This window comes from Meles meles, chromosome 4, assembly GCF_922984935.1.
Source record: "Meles meles chromosome 4, mMelMel3.1 paternal haplotype, whole genome shotgun sequence".
NCBI classification, from domain to species: Eukaryota; Metazoa; Chordata; class Mammalia; order Carnivora; family Mustelidae; genus Meles; species Meles meles.
This window is the reverse complement of record NC_060069.1, coordinates 69,661,010-69,676,673: the sequence shown is the minus strand read 5'-3', so window position 1 is coordinate 69,676,673 and position 15,664 is coordinate 69,661,010. Positions and strand designations below refer to the sequence as shown.

Below are 15,664 nucleotides of genomic sequence, written 5' to 3'. Positions count from 1 at the left end.
ATAATGCCAAACAAAAAATCAAATTCTAGATAAAACAAAGAGAGGAGAATAGTGATCATCAAGAGAATTGAGAGACTGGGTGATATTGAAGGTAGAGATTCAGCGGCACAAATCCAGACCTTGTTCTCAACAGAAACATCTGCCCAGAGCACTCTCTTCCCTCCCAGTCAAGCATAGTAAAAAGCTGGATGTGCAGAACATGATGCTTTAAGAGTATATATTTTTAAACATGAATAGTCTGCTTTACTGTATTTCTCAAAAAAATTTTTTTTGAGATTTGCCATCTGATTTTATTTATTTGTTACTCTTAGAAAATCTCATTGTTGATTGGATTCAGACATAGAGGTAGACACTCTCTTAGAAGACAACCTCTAACTCTTGGCAATCTGTTGCTGGTGTGTTTCTTCAGCCTCCTTCATTCTCTTGGCTAAAAGTTTAGCATATTCTGCAGCCTCTTCCTTATTTTTCTTAGTACACTGTTTCTTCAGAGCAATGTACCAACATTTGTGTTGGAGGGACATGTGGAGTAACAAGATGCGGAATCTTGGGCACTTTGCTTCTAGGTTTCTGACCTTCTTTTTTTAAGGGCTTTCTCATGACATATTGGTGGGCATCATCTTCTTTAGAGAGACTGAAAAGTTTGCAGATTCTGCAGGCTCTTTTGGGCCCCAGGAGGCAAGGCACAGTAGTATCAGTGAGTTCAGGAATATCCTTCTGCCATTATTTTAAAGTGACAAAGTTGGAAACAGTGAGATTGGTATCCACAATACGACCCCGAAGAGATTTGAGCTTTCTTTTTTCAGTCCTCCTTGGTCTGTTGTTGGAGTGCTCCATACTCAGCAGCAGGTGAACACCCTGCTTCATTGGGAAGGGAAGCCTTGTTTGTCATTACCACCACTGTCTTTCACCATGTGAACTTTCCATTCTTCACTGAGAGTATCAGCAGCAACTTCTGTGATCATATGCTTTTCATAAGAGGTAAAAAGTTTATGTTCACCATCTACTTCAATGAGTTTCTGGCAGCCAGTAGCTGGGAGAGAGATGTTCAGTTTCATCTTAAAGCAGCCTACTACCCCGAAGGTGCCATGTAAAAAAACTCAAAATGTACTCTCTGGATCACTGTTTCCATTGGATTTTAAGAAATGTTAGAGGAAAGGAAGTTTCTTTGTTCCAAATGGTTTGGAAAATTCTATATAAATTAACCTTATATTGGGTTCATTCTTACAGGACTCTCCAGAGCCTTCAGTGTGCTAATGTATATTATGATTCTCTCAGAAGAGTATCTAGAGTCCTGTATATTCCAGATCCAGGTGTCTATATAGCCCTTTTTCTGGGGCTGTCTTGTAATATTTTTTTATAATATTCTTGAAGTATTATTATTTTATAGAAATCAGTTGTTCTGAGGGAATATATATATATATATATATAAAATCTCAAAATTGGAAATCAAAAAGCTACAGTTATTTTTCCAATCTGCTCAACTAATAATAATGATAACATATTTATATAGTAGTTAAAAAAAAACACATTTAACAAGGTGCTTTCCCATATGTCATCTTACTTAAGCCTCACACCCACTCTATGAGGGAATTCACATTAATCCCAAATTAGAATCGAGGGGACAGAGACTTAGAAAGTTTAACTGGTGTGCCCAAGTCACAGCTTGTTAATAGCTGAGCCAAGATTTCAACGCAGATCTTTACTCTGGTGTTTTATGGTTTTGTCACACAGCTACCTGAGGGTAAGCAGGGCTTGCTATGGGCCCCTGATGACACTGTGTACTATGCTGGGCTAAGAAAGGGAGAGGGCAGAGTGAGGTTGTGGAATTCTTTCTCACCTCTCTCCATTCAGGGCCTTATGCAGATTTCATAATTCATATTTTTCTCTTTTCTCTCTTTCATCCATCGGATGGATTTAGTTCCATTACATTTCTCAGCAAACAACTTCAAACTAAAGAATTCATGGATACTACTGGCTTAACATATTTTAACAGTGAAAACACAATGTTTAACCTAATAGTGACAGAGCCCTGGCAGTTAGCAGATAGGAAGCTCTTGTAGGGGGAGTTTTGAGGACCCCCTCCAAATGTACTGTTCATGGTCTTTCCACCTAGAGATGCAGAGCTAGCTGTGTTTGTTGCCTCTCAGGCAAGTAGAAGTAGTTGTTGGTAGTCCACTCCTTCATTATTGCCAGTGAGGGAAAGAACTCTTGCTATGTTTCTTCAAGCTCATAATGCCAAGATCTGTGTTTCTGACCCTGCTTTTTTTACACCCACCATCCTCCCTTCTCTCATCTGCAGGCATATTCCACTATAAATTAGCTTCCTTAATCTCTAGTTTATTATATAAATCTTCCTTGACCTTCAGAATGCCTAAGGGCATAGTTACAACCATAGCAAGTATGTGTACCATTGAGATAAATGCCCCAAATCAAAGGCTAATTAGAAAGTGAAGATGTACTGTAAAGAATTTAACCTTATGTGAAAAGAGTTTGCTCTTTGACTTCAGCTTCTGGAAGGTAATCTCTCAGCTCTTGTAATGTGGTATCTGATAGGGGCTTTCGGTCACTGGATAGTCTGACAATATGACTTAGGGTAAGGGCTGGACACACTTGGATAGTCTTAGGTTGGGGCCCTTGCCACAGCAGAAAGCCCAATGACATTGGTAGGGGCCTTGGGTCATTCCCAAAGGGGCTGGAAACTGGAGATTGAAATCATCTAAGTTGGCAATCAGTCAGTCAATCACATCTATGTAATGGATTCTCAATAAAATCTATATATGGGGGGGGGTGCCTGGGTGGCTCAGTGGGTTAAGCCGCTGCCTTCGGCTCAGGTCATGATCTCAGGGTCCTGGGATCGAGTCCCGCATCGGGCTCTCTGCTCGGCGGCGAGCCTTTCCCTCTCTCTCTCTCTCTGCCTGCCTCTCTGTCTACTTGTGGTCTCTCTCTGTCAAAAAAAAAAAACAAAAACCAAAAAAACAAAAAAAAAACTATATATGGGACTCAGCTGAGCTTCTCTGACTGGCAGCAGTCTATGTGTGTTGTCACATGCTGATGCCAGGGAAGTGACATGCTCTGATTTCACTGAGGACAATGGAAACTCTGCTTGTGGTACTTCCCATCTCTGCCCTATGCCCTTCTTTCCTTGGCTGATTTTAATGCAGTAGCTTTTAGTGATTATTGTGAGTCCCTCTAACAAGTCATCGCACATAAGCGTGGTTTTGGGAACCCCCTGAACTTGCAGTTGCTTTCAGAAGTGAGGATAATCGCTTATGGGGACTGTTCCCTGTAACATCTTAGCTGGCTAATCCCTGTCAGAGGAACAGTCTCCTTTAGAAATAAAGTACTTTGAATCTGTGTTCTGTTTCCTAGTAAGTGTGCGGCACAGGGAGAATTAAGTAGCATTCTGTGGCTGCCCAGTTGTATAGGATGGTACTGGATGAGGGCTTTCCTCATTGTTGATGAAGAACAATGGTGTCTGAATTGCCTAAGTGGGTTAAAAGTAATGGCTTAACTCACCCATTTATTGAATCAGATGGCAAGCTGCAGAAGGCAAGTACAAAAATAACATTTTTGTAATCTGTTAGTTCTGAACAATGCTGGAGACAAGGGGATGTGGGGGAGTAGGAGAATAAAGTAAAAGAGACCTGAAGCTTTATGAAACTGCCTGCATTTTGAATGACTATTTGTTGAAGTTATTGTAATGGTTTTAAAGACAAATGCTAAGGAATATTTAACAACTGGAGATTTAGTTGTGTAACTCAAATAAAGGCTATTTTTCCATTTTGACAGAAGAGATGATATGTTTTGTTCTGGTGTGAGTTCTAGTGACCCCTGCTTAGCTTTCATTTATCACAAATAATCTTCTCCAGGATACTGCAATTGCTGCAATGTTGAGATGCTTATGTTACATCTGACCTTGGAGAAGGGTCAAAATAAATCTGTGAATTAAACAAGAATATATTACAGCTGGCTGAAGAGCGTGTCAGGAATACCTGAAGAGAAAACTAAAACTATTTTTTCCCTGCAGTCTACATATAAGTTGTGTGGCTTCTTTTCCATTTACTTGGAGTTTAGTAGAGAAATATTTTTCTTTGTTTTGGTTCTAGTGCAAATAAATGCTCACTGTAGACTGAGTACAGCTCATAGAATAGAGAAACATGTGGTTGCTGGCCTTGAGTTACTCACATATACAAGAAGGAAGTACTCAGGTAAGACATCAGTTGTGATAATCTCCACTTAACTAGAAACAAAAAAAGTACAATGAAATGTATGGTTAGCAGTAGGTTAGAGAAGTTCTGAATGTGGGAAAATCTCAATGGTAACTTCTTTGCTAACTTAGAGAATTGCGTATAAATGCTGATGGCTCTGTAGAAGAAGCCACATTGCAAAAAGAAGAAAAGGAGTGAGCAAGATGGATATTACAACTGAAAGGAAGCAACTCATACTAATGCTGGAGGAAATGGAAATTAAGACTAATGTTCTATTGTAAGAAATATAAAAGTATATATTGAGTATCTCTTCAAAAATGTGATTCAAGATCTTTTTTCCTTTTTAAATTTTCTTTTTCTCATTTAGATAATCCTACTTTATGACTATGGCACAATTAAAGAAGGAAACATGTTTTTCAAATGTCACTTGAAAAAAATATTTATTACAAACGGCGATTTAATTTTTATAAATACATTAGGGCAAATATACGTTAGGGTGAGGAAGGCCTTTCATAGCCAATTAACAAATAAGAAAAGTTAGTTAGGTAATAAAGAAATTAAAACTGAACAAGACTAATAGTTTCATAAACAGGAAATGAAAGCTGATGTTTTGCCTGAACTGAAAAAAAATTGAAGTCTAATGAGTTCACTGACGTGATGGTTCTTAAAGGCTAGCTCTGCTACTCTGTTGGAAATGTTATATATTCATTCACTCAACCATTCATGCATGGATTTATTCAGGTAGTCATTAATTCAACAAATCATTGTACCAGACATTTGTACCAGGTCTTTTTTTTTTTTTTTTTTTTTTTCTAAGTACCAGATCTTTGACCATAAGAGTGAAATGTTCCAAATGGCTGAGAAATTTTCTTGGTGGTTAAGAGAAATGGTTAAGTCCCCTTTGAAGCTTTAACCAATATGTTCTTTGGTGTAAGCTAGTAATGAATGTTTTATTGCCTTTTTTTTTCCTCCCATTTTATTTATTTTTTTCAGCATAACAGTATTCATTGTTTTTGCACAACACCCAGTGCTCCATGCAAAACGTGCCCTCCCTATTACCCACCACCTGTTCCCCCAACCTCCCACCCCTGACCCTTCAAAACCCTCAGGTTGTTTTTCAGAGTCCATAGTCTCTTATGGTTCGCCTCCCCTCCCCAATGTCCATAGCCCCCTCCCCCTCTCCCAATCCCACCTCCCCCCAGCAACCCCCAGTTTGTTTTCTGAGATTAAGAGTCATTTATGGTTTGTCTCCCTCCCAATCCCATCTTGTTTCATTTATTCTTCTCCTATCCCCCTAACCCATGTTGCTTCTCCATGTCCTCATATCAGGGAGATCATATGATAGTTGTCTTTCTCCGATTGACTTATTTCACTAAGCATGATACGCTCTAGTTCCATCCACGTCGTCGCAAATGGCAAGATTTCATTTCTTTTGATGGCTGCATAGTATTCCATTGTGTATATAGACCACATCTTCTTTATCCATTCATCTGTTGATGGACATCTAGGTTCTTTCCATAGTTTGGCTATTGTAGACATTGCTGCTATAAACATTCGGGTACACGTGCCCCTTCGGATCACTACGTCTGTATCTTTAGGGTAAATACCCAGTAGTGCAATTGCTGGGTCATAGGGTAGTTCTATTTTCAACATTTTGAGGAACCTCCATGCTGTTTTCCAGAGTGGTTGCACCAGCTTGCATTCCCACCAACAGTGGAGGAGGGTTCCCCTTTCTCCGCATCCTCGCCAGCATCTGTCATTTCCTGACTTGTTAATTTTAGCCATTCTGACTGGTGTGAGGTGATATCTCATTGTGGTTTTGATTTGTATTTTTAAATATTTTGAAATCCTTCTAAAAGGTATGTGACCTTAAGGTAATCAGATTGTTCAGAGAATGAGAACTGTCTTCAACTATTCTGGATCAATTGTATTTTACTATAATGGGGGATAGTAAAGATTGCGTTCAAGAAAAAGATTGGCAACAATAGCAATCATACAGCGTTTCAAAAATCAGGAAAGGTGGCCCCCATCATACCCAAAGGTCTACTGTTACAATACTAAAAATATTCCCTCTTTGTTTATAAAGATATTTTCTGACTTCCCTACCCTGTTCTGTAGAAATATAAGCCATGTTGAGTCCTGGCAGAAGGAAGGTCAGACAGAAAACAGACTTTCGGGAGATTTCTTTGTGGCTTTAAATTACATCATGCTTCTTCTGGCTTCAGCTTATCTCTGTTGTAATTTGTGACCTATAGGAACCATCTGGGAATCAGTAGGTGAGATTCAGTACTGTGATTCTAAATAGGCCTTCCAATTAAAGACAGTCTTTTGATATCTGATCATTAACAAAGATAATGCATTTGTGTCATTTGCCAAGTAATACATTTTTGCTAAGCAAAAAGAAAATGCATGAGATCCAATTCCAGAGGCTTTATTAAAATGATTATTTCTTCCATTTGTTTGTTGTTTATTTACCTAGTGGTGTGACTTTGAGCCCAACTCTATGTTTTTTTTCAACTTTTCTTTTTTTAAAACGTAAAAGGGAATAACATTTAGCTGGGGAAATAGAAAGTTTCCTCTTGCTGAAGATACAGAACTAGATTATGAATGACCACATGGTACAGTAGGTGTAAAGGACACAGCAAAGTTATGCTAGTGAAGGAGATCAACCTTAAGATCACTTCAAAGTCTCAGGTTCTGTGATCTCTAGATGGCAGTTTTGAGGGCCGGACTGAATGTTAACATCTTTATTATCAGGCTCCCAGTAAAGGGCCTGAAACAAACTGAGCTTTAAATGTGTATATTGAATGTGTAAATTAATAGAGGGATCAGAATTTTATTTACCTTGCCATGTGACTCAATGTTTGAGTCTGGAAAATCAGACTTGAAAGGCGGTTTCTTTTTCTTTGAGTCATTATGCCAGCAGTTTGGGTCCTCATCTCAGGACGAACAGTACAGCAAGGCTGTGGCTGTCTGATCAGTCCCAGCTGAGCTTTTCCCAGGATAGGTACCTTCATCTCTCTTTAGACCACATGACCCAATCAATAATGTTCTCTTTTGGGAAATAAACTTTTTATTCAGATAAAACTTTCATATCAACTAATCACCACCATTGGCATAGGTTTTTAAAGATGTAAAAACTCTAGAGCCAAATCTAAAGAAATAAAAAATACCTAGCTTCAAATTAAATGGCATCACTAAAATTGAGAAGCAGCTAATCACTACCTAATCCTACTTCTGTATCCTCCCAGGGATTAAGTAACCAATTCATTCCACACTTTTTTTTGGAGTTAACAATCTTCCTGGCTGCACTCCTGGCTCCACAGTGCTTTGGGGCTGCAGAGCAACCTGGGCATCAAAGCTTTTATTTCCGTCTTTGATCCTTCTCTTCAGGTTAGACCTTTTTCTGCCTGCTTGCAATTTCTCAAAGAGAAGGTATTAATAATTTGCCATTGGAAGACTTCCAATTTCATTCTCGTGCGTCTTTGTCTACTCCGCAAGTTTCTTTCTTTCTTTTTTTTTTTTTTCCCCCTCACAGTGAGAGACAGCCTTTTTTGACACCATGTGCTTGGCTTCAGTAACTCAGAGGATTGGAGAAGCATTCCTATGGCTGTCTCAAGTACGACTCCCCTGTGTTAGCAGTCTCACACCCCTGACCTGTTTCTCTTGCCTAATTCCTATTACCCAGCAGTTGTAAAGTTACTATGCGTTGAACTAAGAATCCATTTTCACTACTCTTGCAGGTTTATAGCAGTTATAATGGACAGTTTCAAGCCAGAATCTTAAAAAAAAAAAAAAAATCTGATCTCCCTTTTGCCTGTAAACATTTAAGCAGAATATAACTAAGTTTTAAAATGTAGACCTAGTGGATCATGCCACAATAATGCTGACTAATTCCTCTCCCACTGTAGGAATTCAGTGTATATTTATTTATTGCATATACAAGAATGAGAAACTCAGGAGCTTGCCTTATGTTTCTTTATTGATTTCAGAGTGAAACTGTTGGGTTAAAAGAGAAAAATATGCATTTATGGCTTATGCTTCTTTTGTATTTCTCTAGAGGTGATCTTAGTACTTAGAGGAAATTGTAATGGACATTTGAAAATGAAATCTTTTTCCACATTGGCTTATTTTAGACTGAAACTAGTTGGATGCAAATCTGCCTATCTAATCTTCTTAGTATAAATTTGCCTTTGATGTTGTGGTTTCATAGTCTAGATCTGCCTCTTTCTCATTATGTCTTCTGGCACACTGGTACTTGGGGAGACATTTTCATTTCCTGTGCTAGCTTGACTAGAATTGGGGGAGGGAGGGATGATCTACCAGATGCCCCTGCTTGATAGTTCCTCACAAATGCCTGTGTGTATTGGATGTGCATGTCTGTATCTGTGGGCATATATTTTTGGAAAGTATCTCTTCTAGGCTGCCCTAGTGGCATCTTTTATCTTTAGTTCTGCCCATTTAGGAGGCTTTTCCTCAAAGAGTTATAAGTCTAAAACACTTGCTAGTACTGTTGGCAATTTAAATCCATGTCAAATTTCTGAGAAGTATTTCTTATCAGTTCCTATGACTTAATGACATTATTGTTGTATTTGCTGACATTTTTCAGGTTAAGATGTGAATGTTAAAGACTGAGATTATAATTATTCAGATTCTCTACAGTACTAAGATACCAGTTTAAACAACAGACATCTTCTAGCTTTGTTACACGCTTTATCATAAAACATGACTTATCCAGTACTGCAAATATACCTTATATTTGAGAACAAGAAGGAAACAGACATATTTTGAAGGTAAAACATTTGAAATGAAAAGGATGCATTGAAAGAGATTTATTTGAAAAAGTCAAAGATAAGAGGGGGAAAAAGTCTACCAATTTTTTCTTTTTTTTTTTTTTTTTTTGTAGTTCTTCAAAGTTATTTCTCCAGGCTGGTCGCAGTTGCAAGAGGATTGATTAATCATGCTGAGTGGTTTTATATTTTCTGTATTGAAATGGACAGGTATAGGCATAAGCACAAGATGGGATATAATAGAGCCAGTCCACTGCTGTAGTTCACTTTAATTTTTACCTCTGGGTGCCCTCCAATTTCATGTATAGAAATTATAATATATTTGGCATTTACTGTGTGCCATACAATAGCATAAGTATTTTAGAACAGAATATAGTAGTTGGCGTTTTTTTCTCCTCATCAGGATGGAAGAGACTGTGTGAGATATTAACACATGTATTCCTCAAGGAGTTCTGTGAAAGAAAAAAATTTTTTAAAAGATTTTATTTATTTATTTGTCAGAAAGGTAGACAGCGAAAACACAAGCATGGGGAGCGGCAGGCAGAGGGAGAAGCAGGCTTTCCACTGAGGAGGGAGCCAAATGCAGGACTTGATCCCAGCACCCTGGGATCATGACCTAAGCTGAAGGCAGATGCTTAACCAACTGAGCCATCCAGGCAGCCCTGAAAGAAATTTTTTAATGATCATCCCAATTTTAGAGATGAGGAGATGCAGGCAAGGACCAATTAAATTGTTCAAAATCAGTGTACATGTGAATGATGGGACTTGACCAGAGAGTCCACGATCTCATCTTAACATTATTATAGTGCTTAGATATGATGCTTCTGCGAATTCGTGTTTTTAGTTAACATCACTGTGTTTCTCGTTCCACAGAGCTCTTGTCATCCATCTTGTTAGAGATCCCATAGTTGAACTGGGCAATGCAAATTTACATTTTCTCTTGCCTCTGGCTTTTAAAATGATCCCCAGCCAACAGGAATATCTTCTATAGATCTGAAGAACAATTTCAGATTTTTATCAAATTATCAATCGTAGTTAGTGCCATTTATCAGAAATAGTTTTGTAACTTGAAAGTGCACTTGCCATAGATTCAAATGTGTGGTGTCTGTTAAAAAATGAGGATCTTCTGTCACTTTTCACTCTTTTGAGAGAGGAAACAGCAAAATGGTGATTGAAAAATCGTTAGCTGGCTAAGTTCTGACGGCAATAGTCCATCTTGAGGAAGCACTCACAAGTTTCTGAAGTTCTGCAGCTGTTCATTGAAAGATGCAGGAGATAGACTGCACAAAATAGCAAACAAAGGCTCTGCAGCCTGCAGGAGAATTGGGATTTCATTGTGTGTGTCAAAAGTAAATGAATTCAAGAATAACCACTTGAAAAGGAATTCTCCCTTAATGTCTTTGGTGCAAAAATGTGCTCAGATTGTCCTGGCTCTGAAGTGAGACTCAAAGAAGTAAATTACTTTCTAGCTACTAGCTTTCAATTGCTACTGGCTCAAAGTGCTAGCTAACCTTGTGAAAGGGGAGCAGAGGAGAGAGTAGTTTGCATTTTTCTCCTCATCAAAATGGAAGAGACAGACTGAGTGAGATACCGTAGTCGCACCAAGATTTCTGTTGGCAGAAGTTTATAAATAGGCATAAACATCCCATAGCAAGCCTCAACAAGAACCACTTAAATGTCCTGTATACATTTTTCAAGCAATTTCTATTTGGAATAAAGGGTCTAGGAAATGGTTTTGAGGTGTGAAAACTGATGTTTATAGAGAGTAAACTGTTTTCTTTGAAGGCTTTTTAAGTATGTATTCAGTAGCCTTGTCATTATGTAAATTTGTCTGGGACAGAGCAGTTAGAAGCCAGTACTAATGAAGTGATGGGTCACAGTTTGAACCATGGTCTGGGTCAGTGCATTTTAGCTAAAGAGAAGCCTTTAGCATGGCCTAGAAGCATCTCTGAGACTGCCCTGCGATTTGTTGGGGTTCTTTGGTCATGAGGGGAATGAGGACGTGAAAATCAAACCCCTTTTCTGGGAAATCTGCCTGAACAGCATGGCAGTTGCTTCCTTTATATCTCAACAGGTAGCATTAGCAAAATATAGATTTTCAAAGGGATAGAGCTGCTATTTTTTTAAATCTGTAAATCTGAACATGGTAGGATGTGCATGAAATAAACAACGCAGGGAATATTTATAATGTGATTTCATTTAAATGAGTCTTAGAGATCTGTGACTTACAAAAGCACTCCAAGGGATTTCACAGTTTTTGAATTGTTTCTACTTTGTTCCCATCTGTAAAATGGAGGCAATAAGGTCTAGTTTCAGGGTTGTTGGAATAATTAAGTAAGATAATGGATGGGGAGTACCCACTTCAATAGCTGACAGATAGCAAGTACTCAATAAATTGTGCCTATTACTGTTATTTTTAGGTACCCAGCAAATGCCAGCATTAACTGGATGCAACAAACACTACTTTGAAGCACTTATATGAATTTACAAAAACACTAACCATCACTTACATACAGAACAATACCTTAGTTTTGTGGATCTCAGAAATCTGGCATTGTGATAGATTGTATGGGCTTAAGTAAAGAACTCTTTAACCATTAGTATAATTTGGTTCACACCAGGTGTTGAGGAGCCAAGAAGTAGACGCATATAACATGCAGTGCTTGGATGAAAATATGTTAGGGATGTAGGATGCATTCAGAGGTGAACACTGAAAAGTGCACAAAAGCATTTCCAGATCCTAGTGGAAGCTGTTGAGCAGTGTGCGGAAGAGCAGGAAAAAGAAATGCAAACTGAATAGACCAGCAGGGTGGTATATCTTGTAGATAATTTTTTGGGCGGGGGGGGGGAGAAAAGTGTTCACTGGGTATTTGAGCAATACATTCAAGAGGTTGTGGGTTTAGAAGTTCTGTGTTCTAACCCTGTTTCCATTTTAAAATCTTCATGTTTTCTTTGGGAAAGTGACTTGATTTCTTGGGTATCATCATCTTCCTTCATATAAAGAAGAAATCATACATGATCTCTCTTTCTGCTCTCACATTCTATGGATTCTGTGGCTCTGGAGGAAGCAGGCATTAGTGTAGGTAGTTTGTTGTCTCAGACTCTGCAACCTTCACTCTCTTCTCATCATGTCAAGAACCCATCCTAACTCAACCGAAGTAGTTGATATGCTGGTGATCACAAAGATAAACATTTGGGTTCTCAACCTGCAAAACCAGGGGTGTGACTGAGAACATCTGGGGTACCTGTGTGGCTCAGTGGGTTAAGCCTTTGCCTTTGGCTCAGATCATGATCTCAGGGTCCTGGGATCTAGCCCCGCATCGGGCTCTCTACTCAGCAGGGAGCTTGCTTAACCCACTCTCTGCCTGCCTCTCTGCCTACTTGTGATCTCTTTCTCTCTCTGTCAAATAAATAAAATCTTAAAAAAAAACAAAACAAAACTGAGAACATCTGAGGCTTCAGGATTGAATGGGGCATGGTGTTTAGTTTGTTCACTAACCAAAATAATAATATTAATATTAATATTAATAAAGAAACAAAGAAAGGAAGAAAAAAAGAGAACTTGATTTTCTGGAAAATCTGAGAAGAACGTGAGAGGCTGAGGAAAGAGGAAGAGAGGAGGGAGGTAGTTTAATAGCTAGTGGCTCCAAGAGCAACAGGAGAGTATGGGAAGGAAGCAGAGTTGGTCAAAAAGGGTAGAGGTGAGTTCTCCTCCATTCCTGCTTCATCTCCCAGTAACAGATATTAATACCAATTATAGAATTCTTTCCCTTTAAGTACACTTTCAGCTTCAGAATACTTCTGAACACAAAATTCCACAAAGACACTCTCAACAGGAGTCATAGCATTGAAGGGAAATTTCATTTTAGGATTAGGGAATGAGTCCAGGTTTACAGGTTGTGAGTTTCTCAAACCTTAGTCCCAATTTTTCTATAAAATCCACTTTGATTTCACCAACTCGTTTTTATTTTTCTTTCCTTTTCAATTCTGTAGCATTTGCATGTCTGTCAGTTGTTTGACCTTTCCCCTTCTGGGATCAGTAATCTATTTGTGGTCTGAGTCTTGTTCTTTTAACTAGATCTAAACTCTTTAAGCCGGAAATCATGTCTTCCATGCCTTTGCTTTTCTCACAGTATACACTTGACACTAGGAAGTTCATGGTTTATTTCTGACTATCCTTATTGTATTTTGTGTAATAATTGAAAAAATTATGTAAATAATTTTGGTAAAAATTTTGTAGAAAGATGAAGTCAAAGTTTTAATACCAAAATAAAATGATATAGAATATGTATTTCATTATCTATTTTGAAGAATGGGCATGTTAGTAGCAAATGCTGGGAACAGACTAATCAACAAAGGCAATGCTCATTTGCTGAACACTGGAAGTCATTTACCAGTTTCTACATAGGCACAACTGCCCCAAGATGTGAGGGCAAACCCAGGGAAAATCTCAGCATCTTCTGGCACTTCTGAGTGATGATTATGATTCTTGTTAAGTGACAGAGCTGATACTCGCTCTCAGGTTGCTTGACTCCAAGTGTCAAGGCGTGTTCTGATTTCCTTCTATTACGATGGATTTTCCAGTTGCTGAATTTGATGGAGAAACTATTCCTATAATATCATAGCACACATTTTTTAAATGATAAGAGTGTTTTTCTCGTCATTAGTATAGATGAGACACAAATAATGTGTTTCTTGAGCTCTTATTTTTCCAGACACTCTTTAAAGCACTTTGCATGTAAACTACTTATTTAATTCTTAAAATGTCTTAATGAAGTAAATACTCAGTATCACTTTTTAAAGCTAAAGTACAGAGCAGTTATGTAAGTTGCCCAAGGTCACACAGCTAGTAAGTAGAAAAGCTTAGATTCAAAGACATCCTGGCTTCAGCATCCAAACTCTTCACCACCACACTGTATGTCTCTCCAGGTGAGTGCAAGCCCCAGAGGGCTTGTCTTTGATTGGCTTCATTAGCTAATCAACATTAGCTAATGTTCTTTGCTGCTCTGAATGATGGTGAACAAAAGGTAATAGTGAATAAAATAATTACTTTCTGGAAGGTGAGTATCCCATATAAAGACTGCTTTATTCTTTAATTTGAGGCAGTAGAGTGTAATGGTTAAAACAGTGTCCTGTAATTAGACTGTATGAGTTTTTAATGAATTCTGAAGGTTTCTTGGTGACTTGAGGAGTTATTTACTCTCTGTAACTTAGTTTCTTCATCTGTAAAATGGTAAAAGAGAAACAGTTCTTAACTGATAAAATTATTGAATGATTAAATGAGAACATTTATGTAAATTACTAGATGCTTTTTTTGACATGTACCAAACACCCAATAAATGCTACCATCATCATCATCATCATCATCATCATCATCATCATCATTGTCATGGTTCATGTCATTGCCATCACCATCATCTTCATTGCCATCATCACTGATATGACAGGAAAGCAGATGTGCTGCAATGTCTGGCTGCCAGCTACGTTTTCCTTTGAAAGGTACAGGTCAATCTCCAGATTGAGATCTCCAGATTAAGTGGACTTTTTCTAGGGCTGGTTATCTTCATAGGACAAGCTATCTTGTCCTCCAGATCTCCAAGAGATTCTCCAGATTGAGTGGACTTTTTCTAGGGCTGGTTATCTTCATAGGACAAGCTATCTGTGCATCTCTATTTACAAGCACATATTGAACACAATGAGTAATTAATGACCCAAAGACAGTCCTGAATAGTGAAGATATTACCCAATGTTCACTCAGTGTCTTATGTATGAGATAAGATTCACAGTGTGTTTTGGAAATATTTCTATCAAAACATTATATTTAGGATATGAAAGTTTAGAGTTTAGCTATTTAGACATCCTTTAAAAAAAAAACAGAATGCTTCATTCTCAAAAAATTCTAAATAATATCCACTTTGCTTTTAATCTTAATGCTGTGCCATTTTCAAATCCAAATGTCGTATAGATTATCAGATTACAAAAAAAAAAAAAAAATGCCCAGAAAGGCTAGAGGGCATGATTTATCCCTTAGCTACTCTGTAACCAAGTAAGGATGAGTATTCTGATAATCTTTTGCCAGGGTGGGGAGGTGGGGGATGGGGAGAAGTTGAAGCCACCCACCCAAGATGTACCTTGCTGGGGAAGGGGACCCAAAGTTTTGCAGAGCTCCTGCCTTTATGCTTATTAGCTGTCAAACTTTAGGAAGATGATTCAGCCTTTCTCAGACTGTTTTATTGCATATAAAATAAGGACTGTAAGTCCCACCTTGTAAGTTTGAATGAGGATTATCCTGTATGTTGTATGAGGAGAGGTTATACCGTCAACAAATATTTCCAGAGCATCAACTCTATATCATGTGTTGCCATTCAGAAATGATGGCTATTCTTGGGATTAGCCATCTTGGGATGAACATGCCATGTTAAACATGTTAAAACACAATTCTCCCATTGCCAAAAAGAGAAATTTAAAAGACTATTTTGAAGTGCATGCAATGGAAGACAGTGTGTCTCTTTTAAATGCCTTCACTTGTATGTATCTATGTTCTGGTAAATATATAGAGAAATAGCCAAAGTTACTGAGATGCAGTGGACTTTAAAGACTATGCTTTGAAAAACTGTTAATATGGAGGGAGAAGTATCAGGAATTGATGATATAAAATCACCCTGA

General features: G+C 38.0%; 1 pseudogene; it reads right to left on the bottom strand.

Moving 5' to 3' along the window:
• Positions 1-317: 317 nt before the first annotated feature.
• Positions 318-1,055, bottom strand: LOC123940376 (annotated as a pseudogene).
• Positions 1,056-15,664: the final 14,609 nt, after the last annotated feature.